This window comes from Notothenia rossii, assembly GCF_949606895.1.
Source record: "Notothenia rossii genome assembly, chromosome: 8".
NCBI classification, from domain to species: domain Eukaryota; kingdom Metazoa; phylum Chordata; class Actinopteri; order Perciformes; family Nototheniidae; genus Notothenia; species Notothenia rossii.
In genome coordinates, this window is record NC_136906.1 from 49,934,503 (window position 1) to 49,958,133 (window position 23,631).

General features: G+C 42.5%; 1 protein-coding gene across 4 annotated transcripts in view; it reads left to right on the top strand.

The window, feature by feature from the left end:
* Window positions 1–23,631, top strand: part of bach2b (BTB and CNC homology 1, basic leucine zipper transcription factor 2b) — a 105,553-nt gene that overhangs the window by 24,510 nt on the left and 57,412 nt on the right. The window contains exon 1 of one of the 4 annotated variants that reach the window (XM_079646610.1): window positions 202–1,207. The exons of the other annotated variants lie outside the window; for them this stretch is intronic. The gene's annotated coding sequence lies outside the window, so the exon portion shown is untranslated. Of the gene's footprint in view, window positions 1–201; window positions 1,208–23,631 lie in introns of those variants that run through there. 4 annotated transcript variants of the gene reach the window in all.

Genomic DNA, 23,631 nt, shown 5'->3' on the forward strand with positions numbered 1-23,631 from the left:
TCATACGTCACCAAAAAACTGTTCCGCACATGCGGCTGTTATCTCTGAAACAAACAGGAACAAATAATTGTGTTATGTTTTTTTAACATATTCTGTAAATGACATGCCAAGGATTAAAATGTATAAGATTGCATGTACTGAATAAAAAGTTGTCAAATGTTATACCGTTATATAATAGAGTCTTGCAAAGTGCCATTTGTTGAGATTCAAGAACTTTATTGTGAGTATGCATCAACATTGTAGATGCATCAGCCTCAAAAAGTGCATTGTATTTAAAACTCGACACATATTCACACTGATACACATATTTGAGATGTATTCTCCTGAAAGTAAAAGCCACAGGCTGCTGCTGTATTTGTTTTGGTTGAGTTACAACCATCCTGTCCAGTCTGCTGCTGCTGCTGCTGTTTTGCTCAGATTTTTTCGCTGCTATGTCTTTGGCGGGGGAATGTGCGTTGGGGTGGGTAAATCAGGGGGGAGCGATGGAATTCCCACACACTTGGCTCATCTTGCATTTGTTCTACTCCTTCTCCGAATCTCCCCCACCGCACATATAAAGGGGATGTTTTGTTTGTGGAGCACAGCGCTTTCAGGGCCGGGCACGCCATGCTTGTGTTTCAGGCACCGGGACCCGGAGACACTGCACAGTATGGCAGCTCGGTTAGCAGAAGGAGCTCCGCTGAGTTCATTAATCCGCCTGTCAAGGGCCTCATTTTGCTTTTATTTTTAGCCAAATCCATCAGGCCTGACAAGTGGGGCAATTTGAGCCAAGTCCAGGGCAGAGCTTCAGGTCCTCAACACAAAGTCAATCTTCTTTCCGCTCTTGGGAACAAGCTCCGGAGAGCCCTGCTCCAGGCCCGGGATTTCGTCGAGTCATGTGAGATCATGTACACAGAAACACAGGGGAGGGGGGGAGCTGAAGGTGGAGGGGGCTGCAGAGTAAATGAGGCGGCGGGGTTATGGCAGCAGGGGAGCTAAGATCTGCTCTCAGGCCAGCAGACTGGTGCTAGCCTTGTATAAGGTCATGTCTAGTGAGCATGTAGGGGTGGGACGTGTGCACAGATTTATTTTAATACACTGCTGGTCTAGCCAGTGGGGGGAGGGATGTTGAGCCTGCCAGCTCATCCCAGGACCACTGTCACACTTCGGACAAGAGGAGACTTTATAGACAAATCCACCACAGGCGAATAAAAAACACTGAAAGGAGGCAAGTTTCACCCCCAGTTTGACCTTTAATGTGCATGATCAAACTGAATCAGTTTGGTTCCGTCTCATGAATGCTGTTTGAAGTCGTTTTGCTGTCTTCATGCTGGACTCGCTCCTCTCTCAGATGCATGTTTTGGGTGAATGCTCTGCAGGGAGGTCTGGATTTAGCATGTCAGTCTTGTATTTAGCATCGAAGTGATACAGTGTGAGCGATTGAATTAAGACAGTTATGCTTCACAGAGGTGACAGTCTGCTGTGGGTGACATCACATTTTCCGTAGAGAATAGATGTTTTGTGACTCCTCAGTAACTGTAAGGGCTGCAACTGCTCATTTAATGAATAATATGATTATTCAATCATTCAATCTATAATATGATACCTTTGTCTACAAATGTTGATACAATCATTATTAGTGAATAATCCAAATACTTATTGATTGAGTGTGAAAGCTCATTATAACAGTTGAAAACCAAGGAAAAAAAGTAATTGAGTTTCAAGATTTTTCCTACTTACTAAAATAGTTTTTGATTCAGACTTTCTCCCAACACCATTTAATGTAGTTCGATGTCATACCTAAAAAATCAATAAACAACTGTAAGGATAAAGCTTGAACTAAATGTAAATGAAAGCATTCCTGTTGTGATAACATAGAATTAGGCGGTGTTTTGACACTGTACTGTATGAAAACATATTTTGCAGTATGATTTGTTATTATTATTGGGGAGCCCTTGACTTTCCTCGAGCGCCATCATTAGGTGAAATGATCATCAAGAGCATGCATACATTATTTATAGAGGCTCAAAGCACAACTGTGTGTAATTACAGAGATGCTAGCGTGGCATAGACTCTTGGTCTTGTTGTGCAGCTAAAGATAGAGAGAGAAAGCACGCCTATACCATCAATAATTGAATCTGAGCTATTTTTGGAGTATGGACGGAATAGAATGCTACTATCAGGTTCTGTGTTGTCTCGTTGGCTGGGAGCCAGCACTGGGGCCCCATGAGTTCCTGCTTGGGTGACGCCATTGTTAGTTTTGCAGAAACAGGCACAGTTTATTTTATTATACATGGCAGATGTGGGATTCAAATGTTTAGAGGATAACTGAAATAACTGAAACGTTGACTTTAATTAGATTAGTTGAAAGCAATAATATTAAGTTTAACTTATTTAAACTGAATATTATTGCTTTCAACTAACCTAATACAGTTATGTGAAATATGTTGACATTATACATCTAACTAAAGTCAACATTTCAGTTGCCTTTCAATTCCATGCTTTCAATGGATAATTATGTTTCTAGACTACATGGCAACACTATTACAGGACATAAATCTGTGTCTTTGTGGGTTTTTTCTATAGCATGTTGGAAACAGGGCTGCACACTGCAGTGACACTCACCTTGAGCGGTGAAGGTCACAGAAGAGGAGAGTTAATGACCAACACATAGGGCAACATTAATGAGCACTTCACAAGTGATTTTTAAATTCCATTATAGGCTGTCTTCCCACTCCTGTACGAGCTGTCAGGAGGCTGTATACCCTCCGTCTGTGCATGTGTGACTTTGTCTCTGGAAACTATACACTACATGCTGCTATGTGTTCATGGGGGGATGGGAGGTAGATGCTCCATTTTAACAATACAAAAAAACATCTTTGATGATTTATGTCTCATTACTGTACAATACAGCCCTATTGTGTTCCGGGAAAGTGTCTAATGTGTCAGCTGAGTTATCCAGTGAAGTTTAATGCAGTATTTATTGGGTAGTACCTGGCAGTGGCTCAGTCAGTAGGGGCTTGGACTGTGAGCCGTAGGGTCGCCGGTTCAAGTCCCCGACCAGCTACTTGGAGAGGTCCCAGTTCAATTCCTGACATGCCGTGGTGCCCTTGAGCAAGGCACCGGACATTTCCCTTTCCCCCTCACTCCCATTGCTCCCCGGGCGCTGTACAATAACTGCCCACTGCTCCTAGTACTAGACTCCTGGTACTAGGATGGGTTAAAAGCAGAGAACACATTTCACTGTGTGTGCTGTGTGCTCTGCATGTGTGACCATTAAAGAGGGTTTCATCCCTCCGATCTTAAGAGCTTCCACAACAGAGGAATCTTTCATAGCCCATTAGGTCTGTTGCACCATCCACTCTTAGTTAACCCTGCTTACCTTTAAACAAGTTATGGTCCTTACACACCGAGCCGATTTTCGAATACGTATGTATTCATACTTTTAAAGTACAAGTAAAACTTGAAACTTGCAAATCAGACTATGAATTCATAGTTTTCCAAGATCGTAATTAATGTGAGAAGTAAAGTCACTTTCTCATATACTTCTACACAATCTGACTACTTTTTACCATTACATTATCAGGGTTGACTGAAAGCTCCTCTAGAGTCAAGGAAGTCATTATAAAACACGCTGAGTTGTACTAACAATGATAAGCAAACCTGATGTGTAAAATCAATAGCACTTTAATGGTATTTCTTCCAGACCTCCATTCAAATGCTCTAACACAGGCCTGTCCATGAGAGTTTGGGGCAAAGACTGCATCTCTACGACTGTATATCATCATTTGTGCCATACTTGAAGTAGGAGGGATCTCTTCATAATGATTGATATAGTCTTATAGTCTAACACCTTGCCTTGACTACATGTATTGCCCTTCCAGTATTTGATGTGATATACGTAAGTGGGATATCCCCCCCAGCTGTCAACAGTGACTTCACAGAGCCTTTAACCAAGCAAGGTATAACTGGTTGGTGGTTGCTAAAGCTATGACTACTGACAGTAAAGCACTCAGAGATTACCCATGGTTCCCTCAGAGTTACACACACACTTTCTGTGTGGGATTGGTTCCTTCCCTTTGTTCTGTTGCTCTGGTACTAAATTGTTGTTGGGTGTAATGTTCATTTACTATGCATTTAAAGCTCATATGAGACTATTAATGGCTGGGTTGAATCAGTAATATAAATTCCCCAATCATTTTCCATTTACTGAAGTTGAAATGACCCCTCTGAAGGGATGTGGCTGTCCAGACTTGGGGGTTCTGTTAAGGATGTTGTTTTCCTCACGACTATTGATGCATGCAAATTCCTTCGGTGTTGTCAGGACTGTAGGCTTAAAGGATGCCCCTGGCAAAAAAAGGCTTTAGGAAGTTTGGGGCTGTATCCAGGGACCATGGGAACAGCAGAGATGGAAACGGAACACGGACAAAAGCGGATTTTCTTTTCTGTAATTCAGCATTTACTTACCTTCTGACACAGAATGGAAAAAGGAGCCGGCTGAAACATTTTCTGTAACGCGGTGTAAGTTGGAGTTATTGTTCTGCTCGTTCATGTCTGTATCGCAGCCCCGGATCCGAATTCCCATCTCCATGGGAACCATTATGTGGGGCAATTGGCGGCTGAGCACTTTAGAAATCTCCTTGGAATATATTAGTAGCTGCAAAGGCCCCACTCTCCTCACCTTCAACCTCTCGGCATTGTCTCGGAGCGAGTTTATTTCAGGCGCTGTTCTCAGGATATCAGGCCTGGGCTCAGGAATGTTTGACCTATAGCCCGTCTCCACGCAGGGACGCAAAAACAACCCCGCCGCGAGCTGAGATTTAAAATCTCAAATAAACAGTCTGAAACCTGCAAGCCTGACACTATGAAAACCTAAAATGTCTTCAAATTCTCACCTTGTCTAGTTTGATGCAGAGGCAATCAAACACAAAATAAATATGAATTGAATTGACTCATGCACACCGCAGCAGTGTAGAAAGTAAATTCCGACTTTCATCAGTGATGAAATGATTTGCACCGCAGAGCTAAAGTATTTTTTCCTCATGTGGCAAAAAACACAAATAAGATGAAGACTTCATATAGAGCAGATGTGCTGAGACTCCAATTTCAGAGAAAGTGCTGCTGAATCAGAATGTTCATTGAATTGTTAAACTGTGCGTCATTAACCCAGCCAAACCGACTCCAGGATATTTCGCTCCCTGTTCCAGTGATATTGACCGTTTGCCCTTCACACACGTTTCCCTCTGGTATTTTGTCTGCGGTAGCAATTCTCATACCTGAAACGCTCGACAATCTTACAGCCTCCGACCTAGGACTGCTTGAAGGCTTTGAGTGAAAAAACATTTTTCCATTTCAGATAAAAAAGCATTACCAATTTGGCTGCTGTGGCCTGACATGGCACATTGTTATTGAGCAGGAAAACAAGCTTCCTAAAGATCTGCTAGCCCATCTGGCTGAGGTGATTATCAAAAGCCGAGGCAGATGGTGCCAGGGCGACTCTGCGCTGCTTCAGGGTGTATAATCTGCATTCTGACAGCCATGTTTGGCTGTGAGGAATGTTTTTGTGTGTTACATGACTGAGTGTGAAAGTCAGTATTTTCCTGTGAGGTTTCTGCTGGACCCGGCTCATCGTCCGTGGCGAGCCGATTGACTGGGACCCTCAGGATGTTTTTGTTAAGGGGACGGGGGGCGGGCAGTATGTGGCCTTCCCCTCTGAAGTGAATGAGCCACGTAGCCAGCGTCCGCCCTTCTCTGCTGGCAGCAGGGTTTGGAAATGTTGACACGCCGAGCGGAGCTGCCCCAGAAACCCGAGGAATCCCCCCGAGAAGAGGCTGGGCGGGGGGGGTGAGGTGGTGCCTTGGAATGCACTCAAAGCAGCCAGTCACTTATTTACTAGCTGAACTCGTTGAACCCTGCCTTACTCAGCCACTTCCACCAGGCCCGTCTGGCCCGTCTGATCCCCCCCCCCCCTCTGTTTTGTTCCTAAACCTATCCGAATGCTCCTCCTTTGCTCGGCCCTCCCCTCTCATCCCCTTATTGACAGGCACTCCACTTCCTGGCTTCTCATTGGAAGGCGTTTTCCCCCATGCACCGAAGGACCTAATCCAACTCCCCCCCTGACCCCCGTCACCCTGTTGCTCAGCCTCTAGCTCCAATGTTGAGGTCATAATCTCATGATGAGTAATACAAACAAATGCCAGTGGGAATGTGATTAAAGCGGGGCAGCACAGAGTACAGACGGTCATCAGTGTTACTCACTGCCCTTTCAGAAATGAATAAGAATTAGAATGTAATTGATTGTGTGATTTGTTTTTGTGCTGTCAGACTTCAGTCTTTGGACACTGACTGGCTGCAGCCCTTCCTTGAGTCTAGAAAAGTCTTCTGCATTCCATCAAATCAAGGCTCTCACATAATTGACTTATGTTGATATATAATTATAAGCACTCAGAAGTAGCCATTATGGTTATTTACAAGAACATACTATATATTGCACTGAAAAAGACTTCATAATTACTGGTCACTTGCAAGTCTATAATGCATGTCTTATAATGCATTATATAAAAATAATACATTAAATGGTATTATGAAAATATTGTAATATGGAAGTTACCATACTCTATAATCCTTGCCACAGCATTTGATTGTTGATATTCAGTATTATGAATGTTCATAATGGTTGATAACTATAATCACACATAGCTATTAGCAGATTTAAGCACATTTTGAGTGTGTTTATTGTGCTTTTTCAGTCAAGGCCTTCATAGAATGTCTAAACATGTATAGGTACAGCTTCACAGTGTGACCTTGTGAGAGTCCTCAGCCTGCACAGCATCGTGGGATGATTGATGATCAATGATTGAGAGCTGTCTCAGTCTCTCTCTCTGACCACTGATCTGATCAGAGAACAATAATCCATGACTCTGTGGGAATCCTGGCCGTCTTGTAAGTGATACTTCCTGCATGTCAATTACACTGGGAAATGTCAATGAGCTTCATCTGAATTCAGCACAGCAGACTCAGGATCTGTGCACAAAGAAGTCATTTATTCTAGTAATGAAAAATAAAATAGGTTTTTTAACAAACTTGCAACACACAATGAAGACAGAAGAAATTGCGTTTGTCCTTAAATTACCTGGATATCTGAAAATACAAAGTCTACAGATTAAGTGACATTTCGGTTAAAATCCTGGAGCAGGAAATCATTGGTTGGTTTTGGGAGTACGTCTGGATCCTAAAGCAGCTTTTTACAGGTGTGTCTGTTCATATATACCTCTGGAGGATGATAGGGAGAGGCAAAGAAAGGACAGTGTTCGAAATAATATGTTGTTGTTTTTCAGCTGTAGTGAAGAATTTCAATCAATTCAAGTTTTAGTTAATCTTTAAAACCAAATGTTTGTTAGTACTTTGACTTAAACAATTCAACATGCTCATCAACAGATTCCCTGATAACTTCTTTGATTATCACTTATTTGTTGTTTTGTTTAGGATATTCAGTGCCAACGTTTACTTGGAGATGTATATGTCTCATAGAAGTATTCTTTATTTATTTTTGTAAAAGCTCCCCTGTCAGTCTAGCAGTGTGATTGGTTGTGCCATGCAGTTTCTGTTTGTTCAGGTACGCCCTTTTCTTTGTCTCTGCATTCATGGTGCTGCTCTTTATTGAGAAGTTACTACTGTTGGCTGTGTATCTATCTGAAGATCTTCCAAAGTATTTTCCCCACTATTTCCTTGGATTGACATTTGAGCTTGGCCTGTGTTGTTGCCCTTGGGGGAGAAGCAGCTCAAACAGACAGACGCTGTCCTAACACTCCCTCAGGACATTCTGCAAAGCCCTCTTTCCAAATCAACCAGTCAGTGAGTGCTCCTTTTGATTTTGCACTTGTTGTTTAGACTCCCCCCCTCCCAGAAGAAAGTAGGTCACAGGCTGACCGAGGTAAAGTATGAGGCAGCAGTTTGAGGAAGATTGTGTCTCCAGGAAGCTTGTTGCAGAGGAGACGTTAAACACACAAGTTCCTGTTTGACATCTGTTTCCAGAGAGAGGCTGGCCCCTCACCTGACATTCACACTCGCTCACCTCAGCTCGGTCGGTTTAACTGCTCTGTGACCCCTTCCTCCCTCCCTTCCTCCAAACCAAAATAAAAGATCTAAAGACGTGCCTATTGCTGCCCAGCATAACGACATCTAGAGAGATCAAATCAGGGAAGACAGATCCTTACGCAGGCAGACTGCAGAACCTCAGGGCTGTGAATTATTTAAGGAGACAAGGCAACCCTGTGTGTGCGTGGAGTACCTCTGATCACACGCTGCCATTTTACACATCAAACTGCCGCTGAATGAAGGCATGATCTGAAAGAGAGACTTCTTAAAGTGAGCCGTCTGCGAGACAGGCGCACTGGCGCACAGTTTGTTGTTTCGTGATGGCTCTTGTTTGTTTTTCCATCATCAATAAAGTGGTTGTAAAGCCCCGCCGGCCCTCCGCGGGCTTCCCTCTGCACATGCATGGGCGGACACAGGAGGGGGTATTTTTAGCCCCGGGAGATACTGTGACTCGTGAGACATCAGAGGACAGATATCCTGCTACTACACCTGGATGTGAAACTCTAGCCAGGCCCAGCCGCCGGGCATCGACCCGCTGATGTCAGAGAGACGCTGAAGGGCAACAGCATGAGTGACAGGGTCTAGGCAGAGGGCCAGCGGGGCCCCAGGAGCCGGTCACACAGCGAGAGGTGGCCCGGCTGCCCCCCCCTCCCCCCCCTGCAGGACTCAGCCACAGACAGGGTGCTCTATCCTGACTCTCATTATAGCTATATTTCAGGATTACTATAAATAATGCATTAGAATAAGTAGCATTCTAATGTTGAAGCTAAATGAAATTGAATGCTGGGATTACATATACTGTGAAAACATTGCATCACATTGCATTTGCTTATTTCACATTGTTTGAAATGCCATTGTTATTCATTTCATATTTTATTTGATATTCTAATGATATTGATGTCACTAATTGCTGGGAGCAAGAGGATGTGGTTTTTATTCATCTGGATAAACTGTAGGCTTGTTATGAACTGTGATCACCTGACCTCTTGTAACTCCTGCCCTGTCACACAGATCTCAGAATGACTTGATGGTTATTAAAACTGATAGAAATAAGTCATAAGTTGTCATAAACAAGAATGTCAAAATCTACATTTGAAAATTGAACATGTTTTACAGTGTGGAGCATAGACATGATTTGTTTTAACTAAATGCCATGTGACTCATCAAGCATTAGATCAAAAAGCTGCTCTGCCCACTCCAACTCAGATCTCCTGCAGGCAGGGATGTGATACAGTCGGATTTTATGAATGTTAAACCCCTTCACATTTTCCTGTGTGGAAACAATGAGGGGTGGTGGGCCCAGCCTACATTTCCACACATGTATTTTGGGTTTAAGCGTTACAGTGGGTGATTCACATTTTCCACTGAACAGCTTCTCACAGCTGAACGTTCTCTCTGAGAAATGTGTTTTCTGCTATCATGATTAGACAGCATCTTCAAAGTTTCTCTGCACAACAATACATCTCTGACACTTCTCTACATCTGACACAAGTTGAGTAAATGCAGAGGTTGTTTTAGAGCAACATGTTTCTCCTTCTCTTCTTCCAGTAACTGAGTGTGTGTGCAGCTGCTTTGTGAACACCATACTGCGTCTTCCTAATGATCTTCCGCTGAAAAACTATTTAGCCACGAGCGATGAAAAGCTGCTGCTCATTTTGTGTGATTGTGCACTTCAGGACTTTAGAATCTCAGCAGAATTGACCCGCTCTGATCGATAAAACATGGTGCAGGGAGGAGGCTGGGAAAAATGGGCTCCGTTTCTCTCCGACTGTGTGGGAGTCAAGGAGATGAGACTGGAAAAGAGCGCAGAGAAAAGAAGGGCTGTGCTGCTGCTGCTGCCCGGCGCTGCAGGCTGAGATCATACTAATCAATAGCAGGGATAATGCGGAGATGAGCAGTGTGACATCAATATGAGGCGCAGAGGCCCAGCAACACCATTGTGTTCACCCTGTGCTGAGTAAACACTGGCCCCCCGGGGAGACAGGAACTCATTGATGGGTCTCTTCAGCCTCTGAGAATTGTTGGGGGGGGGGGGGTGCCTGTTGGTAAACAGAGCGCAGGAGAGCAGGTCGATGAGCGGTCGAATACGATAGCGTCTAAAGGCCCAGATACACCGGCCCGAAATCGGCAGTAAATGTTTTCAATAGACGAGAGTGAAAATGGAAAGAAAAACGCCATTTGTTGTTTGTTTATATCACGGAGTCTGTTCTTCTTCTCTGTTTTCCGGTTGTTCCCTCTTTTGAATGATGAATACATACACACTACCGTCGCCTGCTGGTAAGGAGAGTTATTGCCACTCACGCATACGCAGTTCATACGTGCTCGGCTCGGATTTGCGGTGTGTTCCAGTGCGCGAAGTCGGCAAATACGCAGGAGAGTCCGGCGACGCAACAGTCGGTGTCGGCGTCGGCGACTTCTCAGGTGACTGGCCGGTGTATCTGGGCCTTTAGTGGTTTGTGACATTGACGGACTCCCCTTCTCCACTTCACTTCTCTGCCTGCAGCGTTTTTATTGGACAGTGAAATAAATCACTGAGGCTCTGTGGAGGCCATTGATTGGCTGATGGAGTGGTCTTCCTCGAGGAAGGTTAAGGTTTTACTGACACCTGATGATTTGTATAGCTTTCACTTGCTCACTGTAAAAGGATGCAGGAGGTTGGTTACAAAATGAAGTTTGACACGTTTAATGAAAGGAAAAAAACTTTATTGAAGTACTTTATTGATTTTCTATACTTCATTAGTGTTGGAATGTAACATAATACATATACTTTACTACTTAAGAATTACTTGAATATGTCCCTTTACTGCAACATTATACTTCTAGCCTACTCCACTACATCTCAGAGGGAAAGATTGTCCTTTTAACTCCACAAACATTTGACAGCTTCAATATCCAGATGTTTGACAAATGACACATTTCCATAACCTTCCTGTTCACTGAAATGTATCTTCATTTCATCTCTGTTTTTGAGTCGGATTTTACAATGTGAGGCTTTATTTATTTTATTTTGAGCTTGATTACATAATTCCTCAATTAATTAAAGAAAATGAGAGATGAGAAAGGAAATTAAAACACAAATTTGTTGCAGTTTTCTTTAGGAAAATGACCTTTTAATATTCACACAACATCCAGAGATCTGAAGCTCCTACTTAATAAAATACTGAACATCAGCAAATGAAATAATCTTTAATCCAAATTTCTGCTTGAAATAAAAGTTGTCATTTGATTGGTTATTCACTTTATCTGTTTCATTTTCTGGAGCAAGCACTAACTGAGATCCAAAATCATTATTGTTGTAATAAGAAGATTTGTTTTGCTAACCAGTTTGCCTCAGCCTTTTGAGGAATTGAAAAACTGAAAACCAAGACAGGAAATTCCCTTTACCATGATCAAATATAGAAAGATACACTTGGGTTAAGTCATGGTTAGGGTCAAACAACTTAAACACTTGATTGAAATCAGGGTTATATTACTCTTATGGTTATGGATAATAAAAAGCAAACTATTTGCAGGTTTCAGAGACAGAGCTGATCTTGAGGCAGAAATAAAAATCAATGTGTGGCACTAAAGAAAAGCTTTTATTTTGTGAATATTGTCCTGCAGTTTAATGAGATTACTCATAAATGCAGTCATTGCTGGATCTCTAGCTTTTGTGAGGTGGAAGGACCGACAGATGTTCTCCGGTCAGACTCACGGAGTAAAAGCTTGTATTGATAACTACCCAGGATCCTCCACTCTGCCTTCCACCCCCCTCACGGCGCTCCTCTCAATGCAGCGGGGAAACCCAACATAATTGTCGGAGCTTTGATGTGACGCTGCTCCACTAAGCCTCTCACTTCAGCTCTTAGCACTTAACAATGCACGTCTCTTTCATCCTCAAAGCCAATTAATTTGTGGCGTGGTGTAGGATTTCAAAGAGTGGCTGCAGAGAGGGCAGTGTGTATGTTTTTCAGATTTCTCACTGGAGAATGGTGTTGCGTTACCACACACAATGCGCCTGCTTTGAGTTTTTTGCAGAAACCATTGGCGTTTTCTCCGAGGTGTTCACAGGCAGAGAGACGGTCACCTCAGGAAACCTCTGCTCTGCTGCCTGCAACATCACTGTTTATCCATCTCAGACAGCAAGTTCAGTCTCGTCACTGGTTGTATTTATTATGTCAGGAGACAAACAGTCCCTGGCTGAGAGTCATTCATGCTGCACTGAAATGTACTATTAGACTTGTGGAACATTTCTGACTCATTCCTGGCTTCCTCCTTCATATTATGACTCAGAGGCAGGGTGAGAAAAAAGAAAAAAGGTTTCAGACTTCAGAGAATTCTTCTGTGTGTGTGTGTGTGTGTGTGTGTGTGTGTGTGTGTGTGTGTGTGTGTGTGTGTGTGTGTGTGTGTGTGTGTGTGTGTGTGTGTGTGTGTGTGTGTGTGTGTGTGTGTGTGTGTGTGTGTGTGTGTGTGTGTGTGTGTGTGTGTGTGTGTGTGTGTGTGTGTGTGTGTGTGTGTGTGTGTGTGTGTGTGTGTGTGTGTGTGTGTGTGTGTGTGTGTGTGTGTGTGTGTGTGTATTTTGAAGATAATTCTTAAAATATATAGATTTGTATATAATGCATATTAGTATACTCATTAGGCTTCCTGACTTACTTTTTACCAAGATGTATGGTATATATACATCAATACAAAACACTATCAAAATACTGGAAATGAACAGCAGAAGTTATAAAAGGAAAGGATTTTTTCATAAAATAGAGTGCACACCTATAACCAGAGGTGGAAGGAGTACTAAGACATGGTACTTCAGTAAAAATAGAAGTACCAGAGTGTAGGAATACTCTGTTACAAGTGAAAGTCCTGCATTCAAAATGTTACTCAAGTAAAAGTAGAAAAGTATTAGCATCAAAATATACTTAGAGTACCAAAAGTAAAAGTACTCATAGTGCAGATTGGTCCATTGATGATTGATCATGAAAGTGTTCTCAAAGCTGGTAAAGGTGCAGCTAGTTTGAATGAATTTGTATACTGCAGGGTAGCTTGTGGATTTACTCCAGGTGGAACTAAAGTCTGATTTAACACTTGATTATATTTCACATCATTCATCCACATCTGTGAAGTAACTAAAGGTATTAAATACATGTAGTGGAGTAAAAGTACACCATTTACCTCTGAATTGTAGTGGAGTAGAAGTATATAGTAGCATACAATTGAAATACTCAAGTAAAGTAAGTACCTCAAAATTGTACTTAAGTAAAATACTTGATGAAATATATTTAGTTACTTTACACCACTGCCTACAACCAATAATTGCAATCAGATTATCTTTTTACAATAAATCTACAATATGTATGCCTAGCTAAATATTGCACTTTAGAAAGATGAACATTGGGTAGGATGTGGTTAGGGGTAAAAACACTCTAAACACTTTGAAAGTTAGGGAACAAATGTGGTTACATTGTGGTTATAATTAACAAGGCGCACTTTATTTTCCAGTCAGACAGGTTGTAGCCCTTGTGACCTCCCCATACTTGTATCTGTCTCACCCTGTGTTCCCATGTGGATATAGCTTGGATACTGGGCAAGTTCATTATGACTTCCAAGGTCCAATGATGCAACTTACCACAAAAACTTATATCAGGAAGTCAAAAAGGGAAGGAAATATTGCAGACGTTGGAAAGAAATCACCATAAACTGCAGCTACCCCTAAAACAATCCAGAGTATGATGCAATCTAATCTCTGTAATGCCCAGCAGACCTGTTTACACTGAGTAATCCTCCCAACACAGGACGGACATTAGGACATTACGTGTGTGTGTGTGTGTGTGTGTGTGTGTGTGTGTGTGTGTGTGTGTGTGTGTGTGTGTGTGTGTGTGTGTGTGTGTGTGTGTGTGTGTGTGTGTGTGTGTGTGTGTGTGTGTGTGTGTGTGTGTGTGTGTGTGTGTGTGTGTGTGTGTGTGTGTGTGTGTGTGTGTGTGTGTGTGTGTGTGTGTGTGTGTGTGTGTGTGTGTGTGTGTGTGTGTGTGTGTGTGTGTGTGTGTGTGTGTGTGTGTGTGCGTGCGGTCCTGCGCTTCCCCTCTGTGGGAATGGGGAAGTGAAATAGAGTCCAATTGCCCCCATCTCCACTGTGTGTGTGTGTGTGTGTGTGTGTGTGTGTGTGTGTGTGTGTGTGTGTGTGTGTGTGTGTGTGTGTGTGTGTGTGTGTGTGTGTGTGTGTGTGTGTGTGTGTGTGTGTGTGTGTGTGTGTGTGTGTGTGTGTGTGTGTGTGTGTGTGTGTGTGTGTGTGTGTGTGTGTGTGTGTGTGTGTGTGTGTGTGTGTGTGTGTGTGTGTGTGTGTGTGTGTGTGTGTGAAAGAATGGGAGGGGATGTATGTCCTGCGGCAACCCCGGTGCTTTGTAAGCTGTTTACGAGTCTCCTCTGTCCCGGGCACCTCCCACCCCTCCCCCCCGCATCACCTCGCCGTGGAGAGTTTGTTGTGACGAGGCCGAGGAACTTTTAGAAACAAGATTACGACAGTCACACAGGATGTGAAAGAGATCAGAATAAGTCAGCTTGTTGGACACACAAACACACTGAATAAACTGAAAGGTTGACTTTAATGAAATGTGTTGTGTCAACATTATGTTAGGTTAGTTGAAAGCCATATATTATAGGTTAAACCTAATATTATTGCATTCAATTCACCTAACACAGTTATGTGAAATGTGTTGACATCATAAAGGTTAAATAAATTAAACGTTTCAGTTTTTTCAGTGCACACAAATTATTGAACATTAACATTACGCATGACTGTCGATTTCTACACCGCAAGGATACGTTTCTGCTGGAAAAAACTAATTCCGAGGCAAAGCAGCAGCAGTCATTCAGTTGACGTCAGCTCTTCCCTCAAATAACCTGCAGGCAGTGTCAGTGATGAATGGACCATGACTCACTCCTGACAGGTGAAGTCTGGGCTGCAGCTTTACGAGCTATGCGAGCTGCAGAGGTGAGAAAGGTTCACCATATGAGGCGAGAGGACCAGAGGCTGTGCTGAGCCAGGCCAGTAAACCCTGCTCATGCTGGAGCCTGTGTGCAGGGACTGAGAGGAAGCCCAAACACTGCAGGATTGTAGCAAGGGTTGCAGTGCTACTTTATAATCAATGCATTATGAATCACAAAGAGGACTAATGAAGCAGCGCTTTTAAGACAGCTGCACCACGGTAACATTTAAAGTCTGGAACTTGTACAGACTAATCCGTATGGTGGGCAGATGTAACCAAGCAACTGTACCTATAGCTTTGTCAGAGAAATATCTCTCAGATATCCTAGACACTATTATATAAATATACAAGAGAAAAATAGACTAAAGCACACTGATTTATTTAGTCATTGTAAAAATATAACATTTAAAAAATATATATTAAAAGTTTTCCCAGTTACGATTATCAAAATCATTAAAACATATATATATTTGGGCTTAAATTATCACTTTTAGACCCATCCAGATAAACAAAGACAAGAGTTAGAAAATAATACAGTGTCGTTTTTATAAGTGGTGCAAGTGGTTCCAATCAGTCTTGAGTCAAGAGGTAAAGTTTCACAAAAGTCTTTGTTATGTTGATGATTTTCCAAATGTTTACTTAAAATGTCACGTCACCTAGACACACAGCTCCATTATTGCCATTTATGTTTTCTGCAGCGTTTGTCATAAACAAATTGCTGAAAGTCACATTCACATGCTCTTTCCCTCAGAGGGCGAGACTGCTGGAAGTGATCAATCCACACCACCCTGATGCATTCAGGGACTGTGTTTGACTAAGGTTCAAGTAAAAGCAGAAATCCTTGCCCTAAATCTAATTCAGTTCCACCTAAACCAGTTTGCCAAAGCTGTCAAGAGACAAATGTTTTGCTCACCACGCAGAGGAAGGACAAGTCTCAACAGACAAACCAAGCCCCTAAAACCAGAAAAACAGTCAACTGAGGTCACAAAAACTGCGTTGCTGATTGGGTTTCGAGGGAAGCTTATTTTCTCCCGTAAAATGTTTTTTTTTGATCGCTCACATATTACTTTCTAACCAAAGTTGCATGGTGTAGGAAGGTCAGGGTGGATAGATCAAACACGGGAGATGACGGATCACTGATGCTAACGGTGTTATGCCATGATGTGGTGTAGGAAAATGACACTGTCCACTCAGAGGTTAAACCTGATGACATGTCTATACAGAGGCGTGTGTGTCCCCTGTATTGAGCTCATGTACAGTCGATGGCTGGCCTTACATTAGAACATATTGAGCAGTGAGCTGGACCTGGAACAGGAAAGTGGGACATGTGAAGGACCTCGCCACGGAAAGAGGGCAGAGGGCTTCAGTACTTGTGATGTGGGGAACAGCACGCATTCATCAACTCCTATAAATCTCCCACTATCATGTTATCTTTAAATATGTGCTCTTATCTCATTGAGTGTGGAGAGTTCAGAAAGGCTCTGCATCACTAATGGTGCGTTCACACCGGACGTCAAGCGAACATTCACATCGTGTTGAGTGTCACTCAATCTAGACGTGCTAGTTTTCCAAAATATTGGATACATATTTTTTTCTTCATATAACGACGTGTGAAGCTGATAACCCATCGATATCCAGAAAGCACCTGTGAATATGTTCTTACTGAAATATACCTTTTAACATGCCTGATAGGAGTTTGTTGTGAGTTGGGGAATGCCCCTTGGCTCACCGCAGTGCATCCCAGGAGAGACACTGTCCCACTGTGATGCTTTAAAGCTATTAAAGGGCAAGAGGTGGAGGCTAAGCCCTGCCTCTTCATGGCAGTGTCTGCACGATTCTAGGCAGTCAGAAGAGTCTGCTCCTGATACCGCCTGGGGGTGGGGGGGTTCATGCAGTCTGTGTGTGGTCATGTTTGTCCCCACCCGCCTCAGCAGATTAGCAGCACAGTTAATGCTTAGCTGAGCAGAATGTCGAATGTGAGACATGTTTGCCAGTTCTGAGAGAATTGAACTGGAAACTCTCCATGAACACTCTGTTGTCTAACAGAGTGACTGCAATCCTTCTTATAGGTCAGATTTATCAAGCATCATGGTGTCTTTCCCAGAAATGCACTCATGTTCTATAATAAGGCCGATATCCCTTTCCATAACTACTACTGCATAATGCAAGGATTGTTTTTCATAATGGAAATTCAAAGGGCAAAAATAATGACAGATGAGACATAAACCTTGTACTATAACATCAAGTGTTTTATGTTTATTTTTGTCATCTGGCAAGTTTGGGCCATTATGAATCCATTGAAGGATTAGGCTGCTAAAAATAGCTTCTTATGGCCGGGGGCTTAGTGCAATGTCTGACACATAAACAAACAAATGGCAGTTTCTTTGTGGCCCAGCGTCTCAGGGAGTCATTAGTGGTGTGCAGAGAGGGGGACCTCGGTCAGGGAGTCACGGCAGGATGAAACAGAGCCCTTCAGCCCGGTGGAGCTTCAGAGTGGCAGGCTGCAGGCTGGTCCTCTGTGGGGCAGCTGCACTGCCGCAGACCAGCTCAAACTCCGGACACTGGAGCGGAGATGTGCATCAATCATGCCTTCCAAGAACTGTGGGTCACTAAAGAAGCCAATGTCCTCCCACAGACCGTCCAACATGTCATTTCAGCCAACGCTGTCTCTCGTCCCCAAATAGCCGCTGCTTGCGTCTGCGTTTTTATCCACAGAGGTTTCCACAGGGCTGGTCTCCTATGTCCCTAGGTATGCTCTGCACTAGGCTTCACTGAATTAAATTAAATTAAATGTATTATGTCAACAGATTTCGCATAACTGTATTAGGATAGTGGAAACTTACATAAAGTTCAACCTAATATTACTGCTTTCAACTAACCTAATACAGTTATGCTAAATGTGTTGATATAAAACATTTATTCATAGTCAATGTTTCGGTTTTTTAGTGTTCAGGCTTAGTTAGAGCGCCAGTGGGCACTAGGTACTTCTGCAACTTGTTTCACCGAAAAGTATAAAAAATATATAAGTACAGTCATAGGTATTTCCTCCAATAATTCGTGTTTGCAGCAGCTGATGATCATTTGAATATATGTTTGATTATTTGCTTTTTAGTTGACTTGATGAAGGTAATTTGTTCTCATGTGTACTTTGTTTAGTGCTGTTTTTCCGGAGGTGTAATGTCCCTTTTGTTTTACCAGCCATGGCAGTGAATTTGTGGAGCTAAGGAGATCACTTGTTGTGCACATGTGTGTTGAGACATGTTGCTTCAGCACGCTTTGAGGATATTTAGGGACAATACAGAAATTGGCATTTTATTTATTTGATCTGAGAATGATTACCGCTGCATGTTTTTATGATACTCCTCTAGTTCTTTTGCTTTTTGGAGATATTGTAGCTGTTGAAATCACCAAAATCTCCCACTCCACTGCTCATAGTTACAGATTCATCACTATCACAATCATCACTAATAGCAACTCTTTTTTCACAATACAAAGTCATTTGATCACATGTGAAAGAATCATTTCGGTTGAGTTTTGAAGGGAAAAAAAAGAACACTTGTTTGAATATGATGGAAAATTGCTTCTAAATCTGAACCACTTTCGGTTAAAAAATACATTTGCATATGACATCACTTCCCTTTTGACTTAATTGTGAATAAAACAGCATAAGAAAATCCCTCAGTCACTTCTTCCATGTTGGCTCTGAAAGATAAATGAACATGGTGAATACTGAATGGCTTCTGTCATATCAAGGCACTCGGTTATCGGTTATTGTATTATCTCTCTAAGGGGTTGGATGGACAGAGATATGAACATTCAGTTTGGTATCATATTCATCAGTCAGCCGCGCTGCTCTCAGTTATAATGAGTCTAAGAAATGGCAGTACACAGGCTTTTCCGCCGTCAGTGGACTAGACAGCACTGGAGGATGAATCTGATATATATAAAAAAAACGTTTTTCAGTTTATGTCACTGCTCCCTTTGTTATGTGAAAATTAGAGGACCAATATGTGAGAACAAGGAGTCAGGCTCTTACTGTGTGCTGCCTATAGAAACAAAGATATAGATGCTTTCAGCTGATTATCGGATTAGTCATTTCCAGCCCTGATGGAAAAATCAATCACACATCGCTCAGAAGAATGTCACCGACCATGCCACTGGTGTGTGTGCTGAGCTGTGGTCTGGGTGTAATATACTGCTGTGATTTCAAGCTTCTGCATCCAAAAATACCCGCCGCTGTTACTCTCTCTATTACAACTCAGTGTTTAAATCAAGATGAAATCAATAATCCCAGAGATAAATATTGATTTCTCAGTATCAACTGACTGAGAAGAGTGTGGCTGAGTTTTTTAGCAGTATCCTTTTACTCTCAGCCCCCAAACTGTGTACGGTCAAAATGTGGAAGTGCCCAGTATAGATTATTAGTCAGATAGCTACAACCGATTTCTCTAATATCTGCAGGACCAGTGGTAGAAAGAGTAAGAGTACTAATACTACACTGTAAAAATACTGCATTAATAACCATACTTGAATAAAAGTATGACAAAAAAAATGTACTTAAAGTATCAGAAATAGAAGTTCTTATTGCAAAGATCAACTAAATCTGTAAGTAAAAAGTACTATATTTTCCTTTGAATTGTAGTGGAGTAGAAGTTTAAAGTTGAACAGAAAGAAAATACCGTACTCAAATAAAGTAGTAGTACCCAAAATGCGCACTTAAGTACAGTACTTGAGTAAATGAACACAGCTGACCCAGCCATGTGTAAAAAGATCATATGGTGTTAAAACTTCTTAAAATGTAGCAGAAATACAACATCAGTATGACTGCCTCACCGAAATATATTTATGACCCCTCTGTGTTTTGCAACCAAGTGTTAAAAACCAAATAACACCTCTAACATCTGTCGCACTTCCTCCTCCCAGTGAATATTTCCACTGTGACACTTGGGCGTTTGAAGGAGTTTTCTCTTCTCAGGTTGAGTCATCAATACTGCTGCCCTAAAGCCGCCAAACCGCACTGTGTCACATCTGCGCGCTCTTGAAACCATGACCTTTCATTCTTTGCCCTCGCACTTGATTTGAGGGCTTGTGTTGACGTACTTTGACAGATCTGACGATACATGCTCTGCAATGGTGCTTTACAGTAGATTATGTGTGCATATTAGGAATTATGTTGAGAGCTTACAATCTACATAAACACATGTTCAAATGACAAAATGCTGGGATTTGTGACATTTTATTTTGTGGTTTTCAGTCATGTCAGGCGAAAAGTATGTTTGTATGTACCTGCAATCAAATCCCTAAAATCAACTGACTGATGCTTACTTCGTATCATCAGTCAGCGTGCAACGTGCAAACTGTTGCACATGGTTCAAACGGCTGTGCTATAACAATCACTGTGAAATGAGTGCAGTGGTTTCAGAAACCACTGCGATAAGAGAATATGGAGAGAGATAAAGCAGCTATGTTGTGTGCACTAAGGTCATCGATACCGCAGAACATCACAGTGCCTGTCAATACAGTGGCATCCAAATCACAATATATTTCTGGTGATGCTGCAGATATTAGGTTTTATGGTCTTTTGCTCTCTGAATGATGCTTTTATAATAATAATAATAATAATAATAATAATAATAATAATGCATTTTATTTATGGGCGCCTTTCAAAGCTCTCAAGGACACCTTACAGAGCATAATTAAAAACAAGCAACAAAGAAGATCCCACAGTAATACAATACTTAAAAACAAAGACTTAAAAACAACAATCAGTTTAGAAAAATTATTAAGATATTGAATATGCCAGTTTAAAAAGGTGTGTTTTCAGGCAGGATTTGAAGGTTGAGAGTGAGTCCATATTGCGGATGTCTTGTGGGAGAGAGTTCCAGAGACGGGGGCAGAGTGGCTGAAGGCTCTTGACCCCATGGTGGTCAGGCGGGCAGAAGGTACAGTGAGCTGGAAGGCAGAGGAGGATCGGAGGGCACGAGAGGGAGTGTAGGTGTGAAGGAGTTCAGAGAGATATGGAGGTGCAAGAGTGTGAAGGGCCTTGAAGGTGAGGAGCAACACTTTAAAATCTATGCAGTATTTAACGGGGAGCCAATGGAGTTGTTGGAGAACCGGAGTGATATGATCAATGGAAGGAGTTCTGGTAATGATACGGGCGGCTGAGTTTTGGACCAGTTGGAGCTTACGCAGAGATTTTTGAGGAAGACCAGAGAGGATGGAGTTGCAATAATCAATACGGGATGTAACGAGGGCGTGGATGAGGATGGCGGTGCTGTTGGGTGTGAGTGACGGGCGGAGACGGTTAATATTGCGGAGGTGGAAGTAGGCAGATCGAGTAATGTTGTTGATGTGAGCTTCAAATGATAGGGTGCTGTCAAGGATGACACCCAGACACTTAACTTAGGGGGAGGGGGGGACTGTGGAATTGTCAATAGTAAGGAAGAATTTGTCAGTTTTGGAGTGGACTTGGAGCCAACTAAAAGACATTCGGTTTTATCACTGTTTAGTTTTAGAAAGTTGGATGTGAACCAGGATTTGATTTCCAGTAAGCAGTCAGAAAGGGCAGTGGGGGGGGGAGAGTGGAAGTGGGTTTGGTGGAGAAATAGAGCTGGGTGTCATCCGCGTAGCAGTGAAATTGGATTGCGTATTTTCTGAAGATATGGCCGAGAGGTAGAAGGTAGATGATAAATAGGAGGGGGGCCAAGACAGAACCCTGAGGAACACCAGTGAAGACTGGATGGGACTGTGATTTGAAGTGTTTGAGTTGGACAAAGTGAGTACGGCCGGAGAGGAAAGATCTAAACCAGGTGAGGGGTGTACCAGTGATACCAATGGAAGATAATCTGTCAAGGAGGATGTGGTGTGAGATTGTGTCAAAGTCTGCAGTCAGGTCAAGGAGGATGAGTATGGATAAGAGCCCAGAGTCAGCTGCTACCAGGAGATCGTTTGTGATTTTAAACATGGCCGTCTCTGTACTGTGTAAGGAGCGGAAACCAGACTGAAATTCTTCAAAAAGATTATTGTTGTTCAGATGAGTGTGGACTTGGGCTGCAACAGTTTTTTCAAGTATCTTGGAGAGAAATGGCAAATTAGAGATTGGGCGGAAATTATTCAAGTTGTTGGGGTCCGCACCTGGTTTCTTGAGAATAGCGGTTATTGCACCTGTTTTGAGGGATGAGGGGACGAGACCAGAGGTAAGGGAGGAGTGAATTATGTCGGTAATTAAAGTGGAAAGAGAAGGTAGATATACTTTTACTAGGTGGGTAGGAAGGGGGTCAAGCTGGCAGGTGGATGATTTGGATTTACGAATGAGATTTGATATTTCAGCGACAGTGGGAAGTTTGATGCTAGATAGTGAGGAGGAGGGGGAGCATACGGAGTTGAGTGAAGTGATGTATAGCTAGAGGAGGTCAGTTGCTGGTGAATATTTTTGATTTTGGCATTGAAAAAGGTCATGAAGGTGTTACATTGAGAAGTTGAATACAGTTGGGGTGCAAGAGAGGCCGGTGGTTGCAGAATGCTGTTGACTGTAGAGAACAGGGTTCTGGTGTTTCCTTCACCTAACCTAATTAAGTTGGCATAGTATGCTGATTTAGCGGAGGAAAGAGCATCCTTATAGGCGAGTATGTGGCTGTTGTACATGTCCTTATGAACTGCAAGGCCAGTTTTAGTATACAGGCGTTCAAGACGACGACCTTTAGCTTTGAGCTGGCGTAACTCGGGTGTATACCAGGGGGCAGAGCGGGTGAAAGAGACAGACCGGGTTTTCAGAGGTGCATGTATGTTTAAAAGGTTATGGAGTCCATCATTGTAATGGGAAACCAGCTCATCGGTGGTGGATAGGTAGTCTTCGCAGGGGAGGTTGTTAATTCCAATAGAAAAAGCAGGCGTGTTGATATTGTTAACGTTACGGAATGAGATGGATCGTGAAATATTTGCTTTGGGTAATGTTAACTTGACATTGAAGGTTACAAACTTGTGGTCAGAAAGTTGTGGTTATGACTTATAGTCCACACTTCATACACATGTGTCACTAAGATTCTCAACTTATTTGATGATTCTAGTCTTTTCAAAGATTATTTGGCATTTTTATGGTAAATCACAAAAGTATTGGGGATCTCAGAGGAGTATTTAGCGAGAGGAAAACATCTCAAGGGTTACTTACCACCTTTCACGATTCTTTTAACTTCATCACACAGTCTTCCTCAGCAGATAGAGTTGCTTAGTTGTCATGGAGATGGCTCAGTTCAGATTGCTCAGTTCAGTTCAGGTACTTTTTGGCTTAGGACATACCTTCATTATTACAGTGTTATTTTCAGACCACAATGTTTGACGTTCCTTTGCATCAGAGACTCAGTAAAGGTTGGGGGTGGGGGTGGGGGTGGTGGGGGGTTAGTGGATGGAGGTGCAAGCTAAGTGCAAGACTTTGACAACTTCCTGACCTGCACCACATACGTTGATTGGTTTTGGCTAGAAATGCACTTGGTCAAGGTTAGGAGAATGTTGTGGTTCTGGTTAAGAAGTGTAACATTTCTTAACCAAAGTTGACGCACGCACACATTGATAAGAAATAGATGCGTAGTTATATTTAGAC